This window comes from Apis dorsata, unplaced genomic scaffold (assembly GCF_000469605.1).
Source record: "Apis dorsata unplaced genomic scaffold, Apis dorsata 1.3 scaffold_256, whole genome shotgun sequence".
In the NCBI taxonomy this organism is placed as follows: Eukaryota; Metazoa; Arthropoda; class Insecta; order Hymenoptera; family Apidae; genus Apis; species Apis dorsata.
The window spans coordinates 1,502,062-1,509,941 of NW_006263534.1; the positions used below are offsets into that span (position 1 = coordinate 1,502,062).

General features: G+C 38.8%; 1 protein-coding gene across 7 annotated transcripts in view; it reads right to left on the reverse strand.

Moving 5' to 3' along the window:
- LOC102680347 (protein-tyrosine sulfotransferase) overlaps window positions 1-7,880 on the reverse strand; it is a 171,703-nt gene that overhangs the window by 67,605 nt on the left and 96,218 nt on the right. The gene's annotated exons all lie outside the window — the stretch shown is intronic.

Sequence of the window (7,880 nt, forward strand, 5' to 3'; positions counted from 1 at the left end):
TTTTTTAATTTAAGATTTTTTTAAATCTAGGATCGTCGTTACTTGGCTATAGATTCGAGAGGAAAATTTAGTGGAAATCGTTTATTAACAAATTCAATGCGGCATCAAGGATTGAAGGGGTTCCTGAATGGCGAATATCGATTTTTGATACGAAGTACAAAATGAAAACGAAAAAGACTGTGTTTACTGATGATAATATCTGTATTGAACGCGCAGGGTATATTGTAAAAGGAAAATTCGGACGGAAAAATCTTTTTCATCTTTCACATTTCTTAGAAAAGTTCTTTCATGAATAAGAAATCTTTACGATGTCTATATTCACGTCACCGAATGTGTAAACTTAACTTCTTAAAAATTTTTAGAGTATATTCGATTTGTGCAACTTTTTTTACTTTTTAAATGAAAAATCATGCATCCAATCACTATGTGAATATTCTTTTGCATGCTAATTTAATTTCACAGTTGTGTGCGTTCAATGTTTATTTGTTAGGGAGAATTAATTGAAACTATTTCTATTAATAAAAGGTTGATAAAATATAGTGGTAAATGATAACGGAATATTACGGAATATCGTAATTATCAATATATTCAATGTAACGGAAACGTAATTATAATTTTGACACAATTGACGCATCACTGTTCGTTGAACGTGTCATCATCAATATTCATTATCCCCGACGCGAGTCACGTTTCAACGCATTACAAAATCGAAAATAATCAATCAAATTTATCCTCCATCTGTCTGCATCTTATTTTATCTTTTTTTTTTCCTTTTTTTCTTTGGGATTTTTATCCTTTAACACCTATCCTCATTGTATTCAGATATAAAAAAAAAAAAAAGACACGTAACACACTCAATGTTCGATCACCGAAAATCAAATCAATTATCGATATATGCGAAAAAATTGCGAGAGAAATTGGAATTTTGGATCCTTTCCTATCAATAGAACCGTACATCGGTTTCATTTTTTTTTCCAGTTTACAATCAACAACAATGTCACTGTATAAAAATTATACACCAAAATGTTGCCAAAAATTTATGTCACGATATTTCCACACGATAAATTCCAAAAATATTCGCCGCGGACAATCGAATATCGCGATATTTTCACTCATAAATCAAATTTATCGAGAAAACGGTCGATTCTGAATTAGAAAAAAAAAAAAAATCAAAATTTAATACAAATATGTTAGTAACATATTCTCAACGCATCCACAATAGAAGCTGTCTTACCTCGTTACTCGAGGATCCGTCCTATTCGAGTAATTACTCACAAGCTTTCCTGCCACAACCACAAACGGAATTTTGACATCGATCGACTAATATTACGCGGTTAGGGCATTTCGGAATCGAGGATGCATCGAGGCTGTTCCATTCCAGCGACGGACTTCGTGATCCTCGCAAATTTCTTGAATAGAATGCAATCATTTTCAACGAGATCCTTCGCCTTTGGACGCGATTTAAAACTTCAAACTTTTTTCCTTGTTAGATCGCTTGTTCTTTTCAAGTTTTCTGTTCGAAGGCTGAATTGTGAAATATTCGAGAAACTTTATTATTTTTCCGAGTATCGTCCTAGTTAAGATAAATTGCATTGTTTTCAGATCTCTAGAAAAATATAGAGCAAAACGTTTCTTTAATTCGAGTATTCGAATGGAAAAAGCGATACATTCTTTTTTTAAAGTTTAACTAAAAGTTTAACCTCGAGAAACACTTTAAGATTTTAGAGGATTTTATCGTCTATAAGCATCAAAAATAAAAGAAGATGCGTAGCTTCTAAATATTTTAACTATTTTGAAAATTTCCTTTGGAATAAATCCAATTTTACTCAACAATTTTAAGTTCATTTTAGAAATTCCTCCTCGTTCTCGCTGCCCTAGAAGTGTCTAAACGTTTCAATATTAAATTTATACACTTAAATACCCCTCGAAAATTCCGGCGAAAAGCGCCGTTCTTTTCACCGCTCTATCTCTCGACAACGATCTTCCCCGTTCGTTAGCTCGAACTCGAAGAAGCTAGTTTCGCCACGGCTAAAATTTCGCCCGTGATGTTTCGTTACGTGTACACACGTAACCCCTGCCGTTATCACGCGCTTTTCAGAGCATCACCCGCCTTCCACACTGAGCCATATTCGAGCTCCGTTATAACGTGCACGTCCGCGTGCAAATAGCTTTTAGGGATTCGCCTCCTCTTATCGGCAGGGTCGAGGAGGTGGATGTGAATCCTTTTCTCGGATAAACGAGTAATTAAATCGGCAACTTTATAGGGAGACGTGTGTATAAACACGTATACGGAGAAAATTTGGATCGTGTAACGTGTACGAGGAAAAGCATTGTTCCTCTTCTCCGTTTCTTTCTTTGCAGAATCGAAGGATTTAACGTAAGACGTTCTTCTCGTGGATGTAGCCGAGAAATGTAAAGATGAAAGTTTAAAAAGTTCGAGGAAGAGGGTTCGAAAGGTGGCTCACACACTCCTTTCCTCGAATCCGTTTAATTTATTCTATAGAAAAGTACAGTCGTTTTTATAATTGGAGATTTAGGTTATTATCACTGAATTTTTACGAGGTTTTGTTTTTCTTTTTCTTTCTTGGAAAGTGTACTTTACTTTTTCTGAGATACGCGATTGATCTAGTGAAATTCTTGTGATCATAAGTAGTCGTTTAACCGAAATACTTCCTATTCTCGCGGGAAATTATACCATAGTGATAAATCTTCCGTGATTTTTGTAAAAAATTTTCGTTTTTTAGAATTTTTACCGCAACGAGAGAAGATAAGAAATTACAAACAAGAAAGAAAATGCAAATAAAAAGTGATAATAATTCTACTTTAAATAGGTATCCTTCGAAACCACATTTGAATCGAAAAATTTAAAAGTAAATACACAGATGATACATCTGTCAATATTTTACAAGAGACTAAAATTATATACATACACACACACATATATATATATAATCTTCCTAAAAGTACAATTTAATTAACAATTAGAAGCAGAAAATCATTTCGACTTCTTTCCACCTCCTCCTCATCGTCATCATTCAAATAAGAATGGATCGTGTTCCATCGTACAAAGCCAAATTCCTCGAGAACGACGAGGTTCGAGCTGTCTCATTTCGTCGAGATGAGAGACACGTATTCCCAAGGGGAATCGCGTTCGGTGTCGCTGCTATTCGAACACAAAGGAGCTCGCGGTCTCTCTCCTATCATCCTTGTCTCAACCCTGTCCACGGGATGAAGAGAAACGGAGATAGATCGCGATGTAAGACATAATGGATACGCCATTTGCTCGACCTTAGACAACATAATTAACACGGATCAACGTATAAACGATGGTTAACGTTGGAGCGTGGATGTTAAACCATCGATTACAAGACACATCGGTGTTAAGTGTGACCGTTAAACATAGTGACGTAGTGGCCACTCGATCGATCGATTACCGATAATTGGCCGGCCAGGAGTATCATCTGGAATATGATCTCCTAATAATATCCTCGATGAAGGAATTATACTTGGGAAAGACTTTCACTCATTTCCGCCCCACGCTCTGATACAGTTTTTCAAGAAGGATTTCGATCCATTCGAAGGAGAGGGAAATGTCCCCGATTGAGATTTCTCGAGAGCCAATATTAGAGAAATTACTTTCTTCTTCGAGGAGGGAAGAAGGGGGCGAAGATTGAAATTCGATAAACTGCTTCTAACGTTATAACGAAACAGTCTCTATTTAGCAAGGATAGCTCTGCAGAGGAAGGTAGATAAATCGAATGAAAGAGGAAAAAGGACAAAGAGACGGATCCAACGTGTTCGTCCCCGATGAATTTGCATCTTTATCCAGGTGGGGGCGAGCTCGATAATCTGTTGCTAATCCCTAAAAAATTGCTTGGAAAATTGGAGAAACGTGGCTCCGTGTTTCTTCCTTTATCAGCATCCACCAGCGTGACCGGTTGTCGGCTACGGTTTTAATAGAATAACGGTACCTGGCCCACGAACCCCCGGTTTATCGGGCGAAAATTGAAACGGTGGTAAATTTCGAGCGATATTAATACGCCCTCCCCGCACCGTGTTTTTACAGTGCCCTCGTCCCGAACAGTGTCGTGCTCAGGCTTGCACCGAGTCAGCGCGTTTCAACATTTGCATCGTAAAACGCTCTCGTTGTCCGGGATATTAATGGATCTCCGACGAGAGGTCGGATGCCGATCCGTGCGCCCGAAATTATGTATTTAATTTTAACACGCGTAATGCCATCGCCTCGGGCGTTTGCAAATATATTCGTGGATATATTTGCGTACTGTTGGAGCAAAAAGTTGAAATATCGTCTCAAATTTACTCCAAATGTGGAACGAAGATTGATTGCAACCAATGGATGTTCCAGTTTTGCTGGTCGAACTTACGATTTTTAAAAAAGACTGCGAAATTAATATATAAAATCCTTATATATATCGCAACAATACGTTAGAATCTTTCGAAAGTTTGATCGCCTTGGAAAAGAGAGGAAACAAATTATTCCAAAAAAAGTTGGCGAGAGAATCGTAAAAGTATCCCGTTCGTCTTCCAAAAAAAATTTTCGTCCAACGAAAAATGACGAACGGCAAAGATTGAACGGAGCGATAAAACAACGGACGTGAAATCGTATTCCACGAAGTATTCATCTCGAATTAACTTCGAAGCGAATGACTTTGTCTTTTCCAAAATAATCTCTCACGAATCTTCCGAAAGAATCCACCGAAGAGAAATCAAAAACTCTTCCCTTCTCGAGGGACCCGCGATTCCACCCCCTCGATTGTTCACCCTCGAGAAACGAAGCCCGCAAGAAGCGTCCACTCCCTCCATTTATTACCATCCTACGACGAATCCAAACGTTCGGAACGCTATCAGCTCGAGCCGATAAAACGATAGACCCAGGCTGAACCTGGCCGGAAACGGAGACCCCGACTTGAAGTGCTCTTCGAAATGGAAGCGTCACGTCCACGAGAACACCACGCGTGGGGAACACGTCCGCTGCATTACGAGCCCCACGATGGGGGATCACGGCCCAATAACGAGAACAACGCTGGCCGGATCCACGCGTGCTGGATCCAAACCGCATTAACTAACAACGTATTTCCCTGGAGAGAGGGGCGCGGATCCGCTCGCGCGAGGAAATATGGAATTGAATTGTTAATGGCCGTGCAACGGTTGTGTCCGGCTGCGTTATCGGAAAGCGATAACGCTCTCCACGCCCTCCAACGTCTTTTCGTCTTCTGCACGACTTCTCGGAGGTAACAATGTTCTCGGGAACCCCTCGTCCGGGAACAACGTGCTCGGAGGAGGAATCTCGTTACGACGGATAACGACGAGGATGGTGGCCGCCACTTTCTTTGAATCGTGACGGGGGGGATTGGCCCCGAAAGGTAAGGGCAGGGATTCTTCCTTTTCGTTATTAGGAGAGGATGATTGGTTTGCGATTATTAGGGGAAGAGTAGATTGGGAGAGCAAATGGGAAGAGAGGAGCATGGTGAATTCGTAAGCTCGAGGGAAAATATATTGGATGTTAAAAGGGGGAGAAAGAAATTGTACAATATATGAAAGTAGATTTTGGGTTAGACTTTTCAAATTTGTTTTTCCAAGCGCTATTTATAATAAAAAAAAAAAAAAAATAAATAGCGGAAAATTAGATATTCCTAGGATCTATCAAATCACGACAACATTTAAACAATACCCGTGATCGGTCTTCCTCGAACGTTTCGAATATCTGATGCAAGTAACCTTTATTGCGCGGGGGAACAGTGATCGTGAACAAAAGATCGTAGTTGGTATCGCAAGATTAGCCGATATCAAACGAAATATCCGAGCAAGAGGATCGTAATCGCGGCGCGTGGTGGAAATTAACGAGACGACGTTCCCGATTCCACGTCAGAATCGATACGATACGACGACAGTGGAATTTCACCGTGGAATTTCACGAATTATAACCCCGTATCCAAGCCTCTGCTCCCATCGAGATTGGATGCTAATGTATTTGCAGCTCTTATTAGGGGAGGTATACCGGGCTGTGCAATACGTACGATTCAATTAGCACGAGTTTACTATCGCGCCGCCAATCCGCGTCGAGTCGCTCGAGAAATGGAAGGAGACGGGGCATTGCTCGCCTTCGGCTACGGGAATAGGACGGATAGATTTCCAAGGATATGTTTGCGCGAATGTATATATCCACGGTCTTGTTAATTAGCTTCGTGGCCGTCGCCGTCTTTCCCTTGGGATACAGCGTTACAGCATCCACCATTTTGTCCCCCGTTTGGAATATCGTTACAATACCAGCCGCGCGCCAACTCTCATTTTTTTTTCCACCTCTAATTTAACTTTTATCTTTTATCCTTTGTTCCTATTCGTTATTTCGGAGTGAGCAGTGATTTTTAATCTTTTTTCGCTTTCTCTCTTTCTCTTTCTCCTTTTATCTTCATTCGTGACAGATATAATTACTGGAATTGTACGGCACGCTGGAAAATGTATTGTATAGCTTTTCATCGATCCGACAAGGAAATATATATATATATATTTTGATCGATTTAATAAGAAAAGAATAATAATTTTTCTTCGCTCTTAAAGCGTTAAATTAGATGATACGAGAAGAGAATTTTTATATTTCGACTCATTTGTTTTTGAAAAAACAATGCTCAAAATTATTCGGAATATATTAATTATCTTTCGTTTAATTAAAAAATCTTGAACACTGCGGATTAAGAGAGAACGAGAAAGAGAACATCATTCTTTTTAGAACCAAAATATTTCACTTTTTACTAATTATAAAATTTTCGATATGGAATAGATTTGTTCCATTTATTCTCTCTTTTTTTATCCTCCAATTTTTTTTAAGATAAATCCTTGACAATTATCGATCGATCAATACGCGCTTTGAATGAACATCCTCCTCCTCTTCCTCCTCCCTTTCTACCCTTGATAGAGGGATAGGTGAAAAGCATCAAAGAGCATCGATTAATTGCAGCTGGCCATCAGAGAGTTATGGCTTTGCCCTAATCCTCGCGAATTGTGTTATCACGAATTCGACCAAGCAGAGACCTCTTGTCATCTTTTAATCTCTAACATATAGACAAACGTTCTCCATCAAATTGGATTGCAAAAGGATCACTTATTTTAAAGCGCGTGATGTTTCTTTGAATTTGTATCAAACAAACGTGAAGCGAATCGAATTTTTCAAACTCATCGACTTCGAGCAGATTTTTTTGTATTTGTTGTATAACAACAAACGTTATATATTATATTTCTAAAATAAATATTACAATCTTTTTTTATTATTAAGTCTGTTTCTCTTGATCGTAGGAACGTTCCTGAAACGAGAAAAGAGACTTTTATAACTTCCTGAATCATAAACGAGCTATTGATAATCGCAAGAACGTCGTTAAACACACGTTCAAACCGTCGTTCGGCAGATTCTTGATTCACGTTGAACTTTTCGAGCGATGTTACACCTACGTTTGAACCACCATCATGAAATTTAATCACGATCTCGATGGTCGAAATCACTGTTCTATGCGTTACGTGCTTGGCGTGCGAAGCCTCGTGCCCTCTCCAACGTGATTATTCCGAGTGAATTGAATGGTATCGATAACGTTTCTCTATGGAAATCGACCGTGTCCTTTCACGGATGCTACACCCAAGTGGATGCTAATTAGCATAATCCCGTCGAAAGAAATCTTGCCATTGTGCTCTATCCTCGGTTATTAGGGCCTTCCGGTTACCTTTCTATTTTAAATTCTACCTCAATTCTTTCCGAATTTTTTTAAACGAATTTCTTTTCCCAATACCAGAACTATCTATCGAAAATATTATTATTTTCATCTGTGAACGAAAGAATTATTATTTTTAATATTTCCAAAAAAAAAAAAAAA